Source organism: Epinephelus moara, chromosome 2 (genome assembly GCF_006386435.1).
Source record: "Epinephelus moara isolate mb chromosome 2, YSFRI_EMoa_1.0, whole genome shotgun sequence".
Taxonomy (NCBI): Eukaryota; Metazoa; Chordata; class Actinopteri; order Perciformes; family Serranidae; genus Epinephelus; species Epinephelus moara.
Window position 1 is genome coordinate 37,302,241 of NC_065507.1, and position 14,441 is coordinate 37,316,681.

The 14,441-nt window shown below is 41.4% G+C and overlaps 1 protein-coding gene across 1 annotated transcript in view; it reads left to right on the forward strand.

Moving 5' to 3' along the window:
- si:cabz01090165.1 (uncharacterized protein LOC100333421 homolog) overlaps window positions 1-14,441 on the forward strand; it is a 531,188-nt gene that overhangs the window by 334,855 nt on the left and 181,892 nt on the right. Inside the window, exon 5 of the mRNA XM_050061021.1 lies at window positions 11,268-11,361. The gene's annotated coding sequence lies outside the window, so the exon portion shown is untranslated. The remainder of the gene's footprint in view (window positions 1-11,267; window positions 11,362-14,441) is intronic.

Sequence of the window (14,441 nt, forward strand, 5' to 3'; positions counted from 1 at the left end):
TCAAAGTAAAACAGAGAGTTAAAGTGAGGTTAAGTACTATTGTCATGGTTTCCACTGACATTTTATTATTTCAAACAAATTATAATTCTTACTGCCACAAGTCCATGGGTGTAATTCTAATAAAAATGTATATTAAACAGCTGGATATCCTTGAATGCAACACTGAGCCCCTGTCAGCACTGAGCTCAGCAGTGAAAATGAAAATTTAAGTCTGCGTCAGGAATCAAATCTGCCAGGAATCAAAGGAAACAGCTTTCCTTTGAAACTGATGCCCATGGATATCTGAAAATGTTTGACTGCAGCCAGAGCCATGAAACATCTGCACTGTGTAATAGAAAGCATTAACCTTCAATCCATGTACAAATCAAATGGAAAAAATAAATAGGTAACAGGAAGGTGGGAGTTTTTCTTTTTTTTTTTTTTTTTTCCTCCAAGAACGTTCATCAAATTTAGCTCCAGGCAGAAGGAAGGTGGTGGAGGCCTGTGCCCAGCCAGGAGGTGTTCTGGTGGGGCTTAATGCGGGTGGGTAGCCCCTGAAGGTGGAGCTGAAGTGACGGAGGGAGGGAGTGAGGGAGGGAGAGTGAGAGCTAAGGGACCCACAGTGGAGAGAGACTCAGCCCTGACCATCTGCCAGCCTCCAGCCTCTGCCAACACACGCAAACACATGAATGCACACAAACGAACTTGCACGCATCCTTTTGCCTTCATACACTAACAGACACAAAAATACATGACATGATGTATCGCATGTGTGAACTAATATGCTGTATATTTCCATCCAATCTATGTTTTCAACATAGTTTATAGTCTGTGCGTGTGTGTGTGTGTGTGTGTGTGTGTGTGTGTGTGTGTGTGTTGGCAGGATGGAGGCTGGATGGCCCTTCTGTCAGCTCCCTGCTGAATTTCTACTTCTCTCTCAGGATAAAACAAACCTCCACCCATTCACTTTTCAACCCATCGTCCTTCCTCCTCCTTTTCTCTCTTCTACCTCACTCCTCCTCTTCCTCCTTTTCTTTACAGACACGGCCTCAGTTCATCTGTCCATCCTTCCAACACCCTACCACTGCATTCACATATGTGTTGTGTTGCTGTTATAACATCAATCAGGATTTTATACTTGCATAGTTAAGGATTTAAACAGAGCTAAAAGGGTGTTTTTAAACCTGGACCCTATTTTCCCATGTTTGTCTGTTAATGGAGACAACTTTTTTTTTTTTTTTTTTTTTTTTAATTGGTTCAGTTTTGAGCGAATGACCAGGCTGCAATTTTCACACAGTCAATTTACGTCCCCTAAAAGAGCTTGTTTTTGCCACTGACAGGCTCAGATTATTATTATAGTGTCTGACAAGATGATTGGAAGGATCCTTTTGTTAAAGCGTAAAATCAATTTTGTTCAACCAGAATCAGATCTGATGTTACCATCGAGGCCAACAAAGAAAGGATGGGTCCAACAACCTCGGACTTTCACCCGGGAGGCTGGTGTTGGTAAAACGTAACCAAGTGCATCTGTTGTTGTAGGAAAACAATGTCAGTTTGCAATGTTGTACCAGCGTAGTGCATTGATTTTGAAAGAGGCTGTATGCATTGCATGCATTTCCTGTGACAACGCAGGCTGAGATTGACACGCTAAATGGACATGAACTTGTATAGCGCCCTTCTGGTCATCCGACCACCACTGGCGCTTTTTATACTATGAGTCACATTCACCCATTCACACACACATTAACACACTGGTGGACGAGGCTACCATAGAAGGTGCCACCTGCTACTCAGTTTTTAACACACTCACACACTGATGAACAGCCACCGGGAACAGTTTGGGGGACCCGCTCTACCTTTGAGCCACAGTCGTCCAAGAACGTCAATAACCAACCCACCCACCATACCTTGCATGTCAGGCGTCAGTGTGGTCCATGACCAAATGTCGATATGTGACGAGGTCGGAGTGAGAATGTGTTTTAATAATCTGTATTGTATTGGTGTTTAAATCCCAATACAATGAAGATAAACTTTTAATAATCCATCTTCAGAACACTGTAGTCTCAACACGGCAGACCCACATCGATACCGCATAATTTTAAATAGCCCTATATGTGCTGGTGGATTGTTTGTAGGAAGGAATTCTTCCTTACATCTCAGCCTCATCCTTGAACTCATGATGTTTTCACTCAAGGTCAAGAAAAAAAGTGGTTAGGAAATGATTTTTTTGTTGACTATTTGACTGCAGCCTCTTTCCTCAAGTGCTCAATAGTGATCAAGTATTCTATCACTTAATGTTGAAAATGGAGGGTTGTTAGTCTAAAGGAAATCAGTGCGCCATTTCAATAATATAGTAAATTAGTTTCACTTTGTTTTCAATGTCCTTTTTACTTGAAGCCGTATAATTCTTTGTTTGTAGATAAAAATAAGAATAGACTTTTAATAAAAACAAACAAGGATAATAAACAAAGACTGAGTGAGTTGTTCACATATGAAACATTAAAATCTCAGCAGCTTGCTCAAAACCTCAGTAAATATAATTAAAACTATCAGCAAATGAATTTAGTGTTTTTAGAAAATTGTTCATCTTGAACCTCTTTAAAAACTTGATGCAGAACAAAGTTGTAAAATCTCCACCTATTAAGACAGGTTCAAATGAATATTTAAAGATCCTCCAGTCTGTACTCACAGTTTAGACTGTGTGTGTGTTCCTGCTAATCAGTCGAGCTGAGAACAGAGGGGATTAGTGACTTAATCAGGCTGATAGATGGTATTATTAATAGAATCCAAGTGAGTTGTCATTTCACTGAGGAGAGCTCTTCATTCCAAAGTTTCTGTTCTTTCTTTTTATAGCTCTTCATTCCATCTGTGTTCACATCAGATGTTTGTTGAGTCAGAGAGAGGGAGAGAGAAGTCTGTCATTGGATTTATCTCTTCATCAGTCCATCCATCCATTTATCCAATCATCCACCCATATAATTACACATCCATCCATTAATCCATCAGTCTTTCTATCCAACTCAATCGCCAGAATAAATGTTGGCCATGTACATTTCCTCAAACCACGGATATGAAATTATGTGGCGTACACATTACATTTGCACATTATCATGTCGCAAATACGTTGGAACTTCATGTTTAACACTATGGTTAAAGTGAAGTTAGGTTTAAGCACAAAAACTACTTGGCTATCGGAAAGATCATGTTTTGGCTTAAATTCCCGGTTTAGAGAACACAATCCCTACAGGAACGCACTTCTGCTTCTTTACTGCAACTTTTCATGGCACTATGACAGTAATGGCTTCCCAAAAAACACCCACATTTGGGAGCTAAAAAGCCCCAGAAAACCCGGCCATGGGTCACTAAAAAACAACCAGGTTTGTTGTTTATTGGTCTCAAACAGTGGTCTGAAGCTTGGCAGACATCTTACCCAGGTGACACACCATCCACCATCCCCTTCACCTCCTGATGACAAAGTCAGCTCAGATTCTAGAAAAGCTAATATGATACATATGACACATGCAGATGTATCTGAGGTTTGCAGAAATGTATAATGCCAACATTTTCATCAGGCGACTGGTCAGTTCCATCCATCCATCCATCCATCCATCCATCCATCCATTAGTCTGTCTATCACCCATAATTTATCCATCCATCTGTCCATTCAGAGATTCATCAGTCCACCTATCCATCTATCCTTTCAATCTATCCATCAGTCTATCCAGTGTCCTTTTGGAACTCTGGCTCTGTTAGTCCCTCAGACTCACATCTTTTCTCCCTGTCTATTTCTTTTTTTTTCTCTCATTTTCTCCTCCCTCCTTCCTTCCATCAGCTGCCCTTCCTTCAATCTTGCCCTTCACCGTTTTCCCTCTCCACCCTGCAGTCTGCCTCTGCTCTATCCCTGCATTTGACAGGGGGACGGGCGACTTTCTTGTGCATATATATATATATATATATATATATATGTACATATATATAATGAGGGTGACATTCCCACTAATGACCAGGCTTGGGAAAATCCACTGGTCAGCTGGCTGTCACAGTTTGGCTGCAGCTGGAAACATGAATATGTCTCATTCTGCTCCAGAATTTTGTTTGACTGAGAAAAATAATGAAGCATTTTTTTAAGCCTGAATGTTTTGTATCCTCTATATATATTCTGTGCATGTTTTTATATGGCGCATACTTAGATGTAGTCTAGTCTGCTCAGTCTGGAACCCTGCAACCTCCTCTGTATTCACAGAGTTTTTATTTAATGTGTAATGGGATGTTTAAGCTCCTAGAAAACAAGCAAGCAATCTTCCCGACGTGTGATTATTGCAGTTTCATCAATTCAGCAGTCATTATGAGCTGAAGTCAGAAGCATACTGTGGGTTCCTGCTTCTCATCATTTTCAAATGCAATTTTGAATTTGATGGTATTGGCTTTGAGGCTTAAAAACAGACACAAAACCAATTCAAGTTCCGGAAATAAGTACTGATTGATCCGAAAGAGCTGTGTGTCGGACCATATATTCATGGATATATTGGACAATTCTATAAAACCCTGAATTACACTCAGTGACTATGTATTCAAAAATGTAGCATGGTAACTCGAGAATAATGAAGGTCACGGAAATATTGTGACAGTGACAATATGGTTAGGTCAAAATAAGAGTCAGACTCTACTGAAGCCCATCCCCACCTTTTTGCCTCAGTATATGAAGAGCATTTGACTCCCTGCATCACTATATTTATTATTAAGGCTTTTTTTTTATAATAGTTTTATCATGTTTGGGGTTTGTTGATATCAGGTATGGTTAAAATGTTTTTGCTATATTTTTTGGTAGTCTACCTAAATAGGCATTTAAAATATATTTTGCTTTATAATATTTAATTTAATTTAATTAATAAATCCAGAACCATAAAGACTGACAGAAAAGGCGATGAAATGACCAGACCTGTGGGCCAGAAAAACATACAGATTTAATTATATTTAAAACTTACTTTGGTGAGAGAAATTTAGAACATATAAACAGACCAGTGTCTTTTCCAATGTCCTGTTACTTTGTTGTTTTGGATTATGTTGGATGTAACATTATGTACCGCTCCTTCCTCCTCCCCTCTTTCCTCTTGAGGATTACTGCGGAGGGTTAAGGGATACGAATGGACAGATTAGAAGACAAGGAGAGGAAGAGGAAAGTGTGTCGTAATACGACAGAGAGGCGAAAGCTTACTGGTCAAAACCAATAGCCAGAGACTACCTTGAAATGATATCTGCTTTAAACAACTAGGAGGAGGCAGCACAGAGAGATATGAATTAAGGATCAGAGCTTCAACTGGTATCTTTCTCCGAGGGAGGGACAGAGGCACTTTAACCCGACCTCAGAGGCAAACATCACCCTCCTCTATAACCAAAAGACTGTTAATACTTCAAAAATGTCCATTTAATCTATTCATTTTGATATTTTTCACTCAAAGACAGTAATTATTCTCAGATTAAAACTAGAGTGCAGGACTTTTTCATTTTAATTAATGTCAGTTACATTCGAGCCAAATGAGTTCACACAGTGCTGATTAAGCCTGTTTTTGCCAGAGAAAGCTGTCAATATTTTGCAGTATATCAGAGCTGTGGTGTCTGCGCCAACTTCTCTGCAATGGCAGGCCGGATGTGATGCATTTTATGTCATGCCACAGCTAAAGGGAGCAGGAAGGGCGGAGAGACTGAAGCTACGGTGACAGTCAGGAAGATTCCTTCATTGCAACCAAGTAAAGTTTCTGGAATGGATGCTCCAGATAAAGGAAGGATTTAAGTCAAACTTTATGCCGGGGAAGACTTAAAGAGAGCACTCCTAGGGGCAAGGGACTGGCAGTGAGCTCACCTGCAGGCATATGTCATCAGCCAGCCCAGTCACCACAAGATATTTTATTCATAATCAGCTATCTTAATGTATGCCATCACATAGAACATTATCAGCGCCAGTCAAGTTTCACCACTCTCCCACACCCAAAGATGTATTTTTAGAGACACAACTAAATCTCATGTAGGACAGGTTCTATGAAAATGATGCTGATGTTGGTATTTTCCCACACAAAGGTTGCAAAGTGCTTCACAAAACAACATAAGGTAAACCAGAATGCTTTGCAGCTGCAAGGTGTTTTGAGTAAATGATGTTGACTCACTTTCTTCAGCTGAACAAATACCCACTGCACCATCACCATAGCATGAATGTCCAACTGCAGTAAACAGAAAACCCAAAGCTTCTTCATGAAAACAATCTGTTGTGTAGCAGCTGTCTACAGCTGTAATATTCAGGGATACAAGCAAAAACAAACTAAAGGTGGAAGAAAAGTACACATAAAAGAGAATATGAATAACAACATTTCAGCAGAAAGTCACTGCCAGGATCAGATTAGTGAGATTTACTTTTACTAATGAGCCCTCAGCAGTTTGATTAGCCTGAGTTACAAATGCGAGTTTTAGTGCCCAATGATTTTATTATTGGTGGAAAGAAAAAATGAACAGAGGGAAGAATCATTTCATTCAGACAGAGAGAGAGAAAGAGAGAGAGAGTGGCTCTGTGGAGCGTGGAAACTGTCTTTAATCTGGGACTTCTGGACTCTCCAGCTGGTCTGAAGAGATGACAGCACGGGCACGCGCACACACACACACACACACACACACACACTGTTGTGTTTGGTGGGTACATGTCACGGTTTGTATTATGAGGGCTGGAGGCTCTGCTGTGGCCATATTTTAACAACTAAGATAAACACACTGTTATGTCTTCATCTCTCTCTCTCTCTCTCTCTCTCTCTCTCTTTCTCTCTCTCTCTCTCTCTCTCTCTCTTTCTCTCTCTCTCTCACACACCCCCTCATATACACACAGACTTTGATTAAAAACCTATTACCCACTCAGTGTTGGAAATATACAAACCCCTGTGCAGAATGTTTAAGCCAGCTATACTGTGGATCAGTGTGTCACCTCCTTCTGTCTCTGTCTCTCTGCAGCCCAGTCACCAGAAGAAAATGTAGTATTGTACATTCCTCCAAACCAAGAATATGTTGCATTTGTATATTTCAGACATATCATATCAACATTTCTAAAGTGATATAGTATATGAGCTGACTTAATCACCCAAAGGTGGAGGTGATGGTGGATGGTCTGTGACTTAGGTGAGACACCTGCCAAGCTGCAGACCACTCTTTGAGACCAACAAACAACAAATATGTTTGTTTTTTTAGTGACCATCACTGTTTTTCCTGCAGCTTTTTAGCCACCAAATGTGGGTGTTTTGTAGTGACCCATCCCTGTTTTCCACCTGGATAGTGCAGCAGAAAGCTGTACTTTACAGACAGGATTGTGCCCCTAAATCTTAGTATTTCAAGCTTAAACATGATCTTTTCCTTACCGTAACGTGTAACCATAACCAAGTGTTTTTTGTGCCTAAACCTAATCACAAAAAAAATGTAGTTTTAGCATATGCACTGAATACTAGCATGCGAATGTAACATATCTGCGGTCTGAGGAAACGTACAGTCCCAACTTTTATCCTGGTGATTGGGTTGTCCAATACCTGGTTGTACACTCCACCTAATGTACAGTAACATCCCCATGCAGCTAAGCAGCTTGTCGCTAAAAATGGAGGAAATGGATAATAACGTGACAAAATATATATAGCAACGTTTGCTAACTGATGTAATAAACATTGCTTAATGACCAAGACCAGACAATTAAAGCTGATGTTGCTCACATCTCCTCAGTGGTCTTATATAAATAAATAAAATAAAAAAAAAGTTAAAGGCGCCGTATGTAAGAATGTGGCCAAAACGGTTACTGCACTCAAATTCAAAATACTGCCGTGAGTCGTGTCCACCCCCCCTCCCCTACAGATTTGAGGTTGCTGGACAGCGGCACACTGGAGACTGATTTGTTTGCCCACGGGCGGCTGCCGTGGCAGGGCCGCATCACCGCGTCCTTGATCTTCGGTTTTCCAGCGGACCGTTCGAGCAAGTCCGGCTTCTCTGCTGCTAACGCTGCTGCCAGGATACAGCTAATGCTGCTTGCCGTGCTGCTAACGTTTGTTTCTCAAAAAAATCAGTCGGGTCGATGACCCACCTGCACATGGGCTACAATGTATGATCGAAAATGAATAACAGTTGAAAGTATTCGAAATGTCCATCCCCGTCTAGCTATGATGCTAGTTAGCCAACTTTGGCTAAAGCTTACCTGTCGAGGAGAAGAGTAGCCACTTCGACATCCGATTTCAAATTCTTCTCCGCTTTCAACCGTCTCCACCGTTCAAAAGCATCTCCTATATAGACCCTCGCTTTGCCTCGAGTTTTGTCTTGGCGTTTTTGGGAATCATAACGAGGTCATTTGGGTTTAGTCGCACCATCAGCCATTGTAGCTCAGTCGTAACTGTAACTGATGCTGAGACTCTACTGACTGTGTGACTGGTAGACGGCGGTGGGTGGCGCAACAGGCCAAAACACAAATTCAAAACATAAACATGATTTGCATACTGTAAAAAAAAATTTTAAGTGCGAATATTCTGGCTGAACTATTGTTGTCGGTGAGATCAGTATGTTATATGAACATTATTCCTTAAACTCTGTGACATATTAGGAGGATTTTACGACTATTTGCTTTAGATTTCTTACATGTAGCTCCTTTAAATTTCAAATGTTGACCTCATCTGAATAATTATCAAATCCTACCAAATCGCGCTGCCTGATATCCATTGTTGATATCCCCCAATGTCCCTATTGATCAGGAAGCATATTAAGGAAGTGAGCATGAGGCTATGACATGGTACAACAAGTCAACACTGGCACATACTTTTCAATTGTTGAGGATGAAAAAAAAGAAACAGAAGTACTGTTATTGTTCTGTTACCATTCACAAGCACAGAACTTAACCTCTAGCTCGGACCATAGACAAACTCCTCCCAGAGCCCATTTACAGCTGAAAGTAACAGCATGTCAGCAGAACAGACCACAGACAGAGAAACGTTGGACAGTCAACAAAGCCAAACGGTCTCTCTACCGTCCACTTATCTCTCCTCTCATCTTAATAAGACCAGAACGGCTGCAGCATCCTCCCCATAAGCCCGTGCTGTCCAGGTCTGAACCACAGTCTCATTAACCAGACATATTCGCCTCGGCAGTACAAAGGGCTTCCTCTGGAGCGTGCACTCGGCCCGTCCCGACTTGCTCATTTTAAACTGAAACTTCAACATCCTCACTGTGTGCCATTATCGATATCAGCAACCAGCACTCTGAGAAAGGGCAGAGGGGAGGGGTTCTGCTTTTCTTCACACAGAGCTGAGACGAGCACTGATGCTGGAGTCAGATGTGGGATAGTGAGATGCGGTGAAGAGGATCAGATCTGATTGATTAGATCTTAGTATTTCATGGGCATTTAGATGTCCCTCTGTTTCTCTAATCCAATCAGATTCAATTCGCTTATATTCTGTGCAATTCAAACAAACAGCATGGGTTTGATTCATGATCTCATTTTCATACAAAATCCTGCCTAATATATTTGCACAAACAGGGATAAAGTGAATATGAATCATCATCATGTAAGATGTAGATTATACTGAGATTACACTCTCAGTAAGTGATGCTCTACAGTTGTTTTGCAAGCTGGTCAGCAGCAAGTTTCATGCAGTCAACACTAAGGATGCTAAAATTATGTGATGTTGAAGCAGCTGATACCATGAGCTTGAAAGTACTTCACTAACAAAGACCCAACAGAGTTATAATTGGAAATTAGTTTATTACGCATGATGGTTGACTGGGATGAGGGTCAAGGAAAGTAGAGAACAGGATGGAGGGATGTGGGATGAAGGGATGGGGGTCGAGGGATTTGGGGTGAGGGTTGAGGCATGTGGGATGGAGAGATGAGGGTTGAGAAGATGATGGTTGTGGAGGGATCAGGGGATGTAGGGAAGTAAACGGGGGGGGGGGACGTCTCTTTGAGAAAAGGAGAGATAACAGCAAAAAGAAAAAAACAAAGAAAAGGGTGTTTTGGGGGTGAAGGATGTGAGAACAGAGTCAAAGTCAGCTCATATGCTGCCACTTTAGAAATGTTGATAGATACGTATGAAACGTACAATGCCAATGTGTTCTTCTGGCCACTGAGCTGCATGTTAAGCTGTCTAAATCTTAGTCACCTTACTGCTCACCCATGTAGCCATCTGCACAGTATATTTTCATTGTGCAGCTCTGACCTTGTTTTGACTGACAGCAGAGGGAGACAGGTGTTTCTGCTAAACAAAAAGAGTGACAGATTACAGATGAATCTGTACTCTGCAGGCATCTGTGCTTTGATACATCCTCCCTCAGGTTCCTGTCCTTCATCTAAAAATGTCCCTGACAACAAATATGAGCATTGTGTTATGTTTGTATTATGTGCCCATACATCCTCACAGTTTGAGTTGTTGCTAAAAATTGGTTCAGAGTACGTCACCACTCCTGAGAGCTGTTTTTGTAAACTCCTTCCAGTCAGCCTCATATTACTTTTGTTCATTTTATTTTATATTTTTAACACATGAATTGTGAGTTTATATGACATGTGGTGAATGATTCTAACAAACAACCCCACGCTGTTGGACCCTGACCTACATTTGAGTCATGACTGTCCCCACAAGGAATTGAATGCCCAATCCTGCTGCTGTGTTACTGCTGTGCACGACCACAGCACAGCTCATGTATTGTTACAGTTTTCTTTTTATTATCCACATGGTGATGGGCTGTGGAGGGGGTTGGGACTGTGGATCACACTCCAGCCCACTTGCAAGAAGGGTGGTTTGTTGTTTGTTTTGCTAAGCCGCAAACCACTGCAGACCACGGTTCAAGACCAACAAAAACAGAACTGATAATGTTTTCAGCAAGTTGTCACTGTGTTTTTAGCTGTTTTAAGCCCATAAACGTTGGTGTTTTTACCTGTTTTCCACTGGAGATAGTGAGACATCGCTGCGTTTCCAGCTGTGATTGTGCCCCTTAAAACCGGGTATTTTAAACCAAAACATGATGTTTTCCTAACCCATAACCACGTGGTTTTTGTGCCTAAACCTCTAAACATCTTCATGTTACCACAATTTTGTTAAAATTGAAAGTTTCAAAGCACATATTAATGTACAAATGTACCTGTGGTTTGCAGAAATATATCATGCCAAATTGTCTGTGCTACAGTTTACACTTAACAGGAGCTTCAGGAGCATTTGTATACCAAAGATGAGAATGCTATTTGATTGAGGGTTTCAAAGAGTTTCAGATTTCCACTCCTTTTTCTTTTTCAGGCTGTTGCAGATCAAATCCAGTCATCACATCACAGCTGGACTTGGTCCTGATTGGCTCCCCTTGATAAAGAAATAGTGAAACCCCCTGAATCAGGTAAGTGTCCTTAATTACAACCACTCAGTGGGTCCGTTTACACACAGACTAATATTCCAATATTATTCTCAATATCACAGTGGCATTCTTTGGATATGTTCACAGCACATTCGGAATATGCGTCTCAGTTTGGGTCTGCAGTTTGTGACACATGGCCTCTTGCCTTTTTATAGTCAGCTCTGTGTGTTGTCATGGATACTATGTGCAAAACTCTACTAGCCAATATTTTCCAAGGCTGTGAGGTAGAGATGCACGCCCAACAGAAAAGCTTACATTTCTGGTCAGAAGTAAAAACACACCTACTTTTACACATTATGAAAGACTTGGCTATCAACAGGGTTTTGGATATGTGCAAATATCTCAATGCTGACCTTTTCAAGGAGGTCGTTGAAGGAATGAAAGAGGGAGGCTGTGTTCACACGGCCCAACAAATCTACCACCGGTGGAAAATTTTGAAAAAATCGGATAATGAGACAAAAAGCAAAAAGTCACAAGGAGCTCCAGCCGTTTCCCTTTGCTATATTTTGTCTTGATAAAAGGCATGTTCGGGCACATTATTCGGAGTATGCACAGCTGCGTGTTAACAGGAATATTAGTGTAATATTCCCTTTCATTAGCCATATAAATAGCTCAGGAGGAATATTGTCTTTTCCTTAATTAGGACAATAAACTGAATATTTTGGACATGTAAATGTTGTCAGTGTCCAGTGTAAGACTGGTAATATTGGGTTAAGTATTTCAGTAATTAACTGAGGGTTTGTGTCCTAAACATCAGGGTGGATGACATCTGCAGTCTGAGCAGTAGGCTTGGACAGATGTAGTGATGGAGAATGTTTGAGGAGTCAAATATGATTCTGTCTGTTGGCTCAGCTAACTTTTTATTGATAATATTCAAAACTGGATGTGGGCTGCTCTCTCTCTCTCTCTCTCTCTCTCTCTCTCTCTTTTTTCTCATCCTTCAGTGGCAATTTCAGATCCAGCAGTCAGACACCTGCGTCCCTCTCTGATAAATATTGAATCTGCCAGGGTTAGAAATGGATCTTTAACAAGGCCAACACAGATACACACATACACGTACACACACACTATCTCACACACACACACACACACACACACACACACACATCATGTCTCTCTTTCTCTTGAACATGTCCTCACTTACTGAACCCACAACAGGTCAGCGGGTTAGTGGTGAACCTTGCTGTGCATCTCCTCGTTTTTGTTGCTGTCCAGCGTAGAAACTAATGCACACACACAAACACTCGGTAAACACACAGACAGACAGCTGTGTGTGCGATGAGAATCTGTGCTGTGTTTGCACAGTTATACTGACAGAGCAAACAGAGAAGGTGTGACAGGCATGCTGATCTTCAGGTGCAGCGTATGCATGTGTGTGTTGGCCACCAGGTGACAGGTGATTTTGTGTGTGCGTGTGTGTGTGTGTGTGTGTGTGTGCGTGTGTGTGTGTGTGTGTGTGTGTGTGTGTGTGTGTGTGTGTGTGTACAGGAGAGGAAGCTGTCTTGCTGAAAATGGAGCTGGACATAAACAGTAACATAAAATGTGTTCTGAGTTAATAAAAATGTGGAACTATGTCTTGAACATGTATGTAAGTCACAGTTTCTGATGATGGTGCCAGGGAGTGTGTTGACTGAGTGCGGTTATTTAATAAACAGTTTCCTGGCTTGGTTGTTAGTGTATGATGCTTTGATTGAGCTTTTTTACTCACAAGCAAATCTTTTAGCAGCACATTAAGTGTATGTACCTCATTAAGAAACATAAAAATATAACTTAGACTGGTGTTTCTCAAGCTTTTCTTGCCAATCATCCAAAATCAAAATCAATACAGAAGCATTCTCATGACCCCACAAAGTTAAGCCCTAAAGCATCAATTAAAAACAGGAAAGGTTGTCAGGGTCCATATGATCTGTTGTCAGAATGCAGCCCATGTAGTAGAGTTTACAAGGTCTGAATGTGGACCGTGGCTATGGACTCATTTGGGTGGATTTGGATAGATTGTAACATATTAGTTACAATCTAAATTTAGGCATGTAAGTGCTGCACTTAACATTTCATTCCTAGCTGTTGGGTAGAAAACAGCTTTGTGTGCTGGAACAACCTCTGTTGTAAATCTAAATGAAATTAGTTTTCGTGTTACATTACGACCAATACACCCTGCAAATCACACTCCTCTTTTGATATACAGTGAGTATAGTAGGTAGTTAGAGCTGTGGTGTAGTGCGTTGACCAAACAGCAACCTCCAGTAGTGATGCGCGGGTCGGGGTTTTTTCCAACCCGCGGGTCCCGCATTTATGAAATAATTTGACCTGCTCCATCCCGTCCGCACAACTGCATCTATTTTCACAACCCGCCCCACCCCGCCCCCGCCGCTATTAACGTACCCGTCTTGTGGTTCTCATGCTTATATAGCTTATCACAGGAATTGCACTTCACGTAGCCAATGCTGCTGTCATCTGCTGCACTATTTACCTCACAGAAATTGTCCCAAACATGAGATTTAGCAGCTTGACCTTCTTTTCTTTTAACTCTGTACTCTCCCGACTGTAATCTTTCCCTCACTTCTTCTTCCATCTTCACCGCTTCATTGATGGTTTGTTGTGGCCGCTGCTTGGCACTTTTGTGACTTCAGGTCACAGGTTATGTTACGTAACATGCATTTACCTAACCTACAACAGTGTTGTTAACAAGTACATATTTAATCTTTAATGACCCGCCCCACCCGCCCCGCCAATAAAGTGAACATTTCTTGACCTGACCCAACCTGACCCGTGGGTAACCCGCAAGACCCGCGGGTTACGGGTCGGCCCGCACATCACTAACCTCCAGGCCTGAAAAATTAGACCAACACAGAAGTGCGAAAAACTGCAGTTCTTTGAATGGCCACTCGAGGCTGGCTCCAGAAGCCAATCAATCCGCACAGACCCCCATGTTAAAATGCCCAGCTTTACAGCAGAAACAAATGTGTTTACAGCCAGGTCTCTATTGCTAATTTTCTCCTTCATGACAACTGTACAGGGGGTGAATTTTTATATAACTCACCTGTTTACTTTTTATTAAGGCT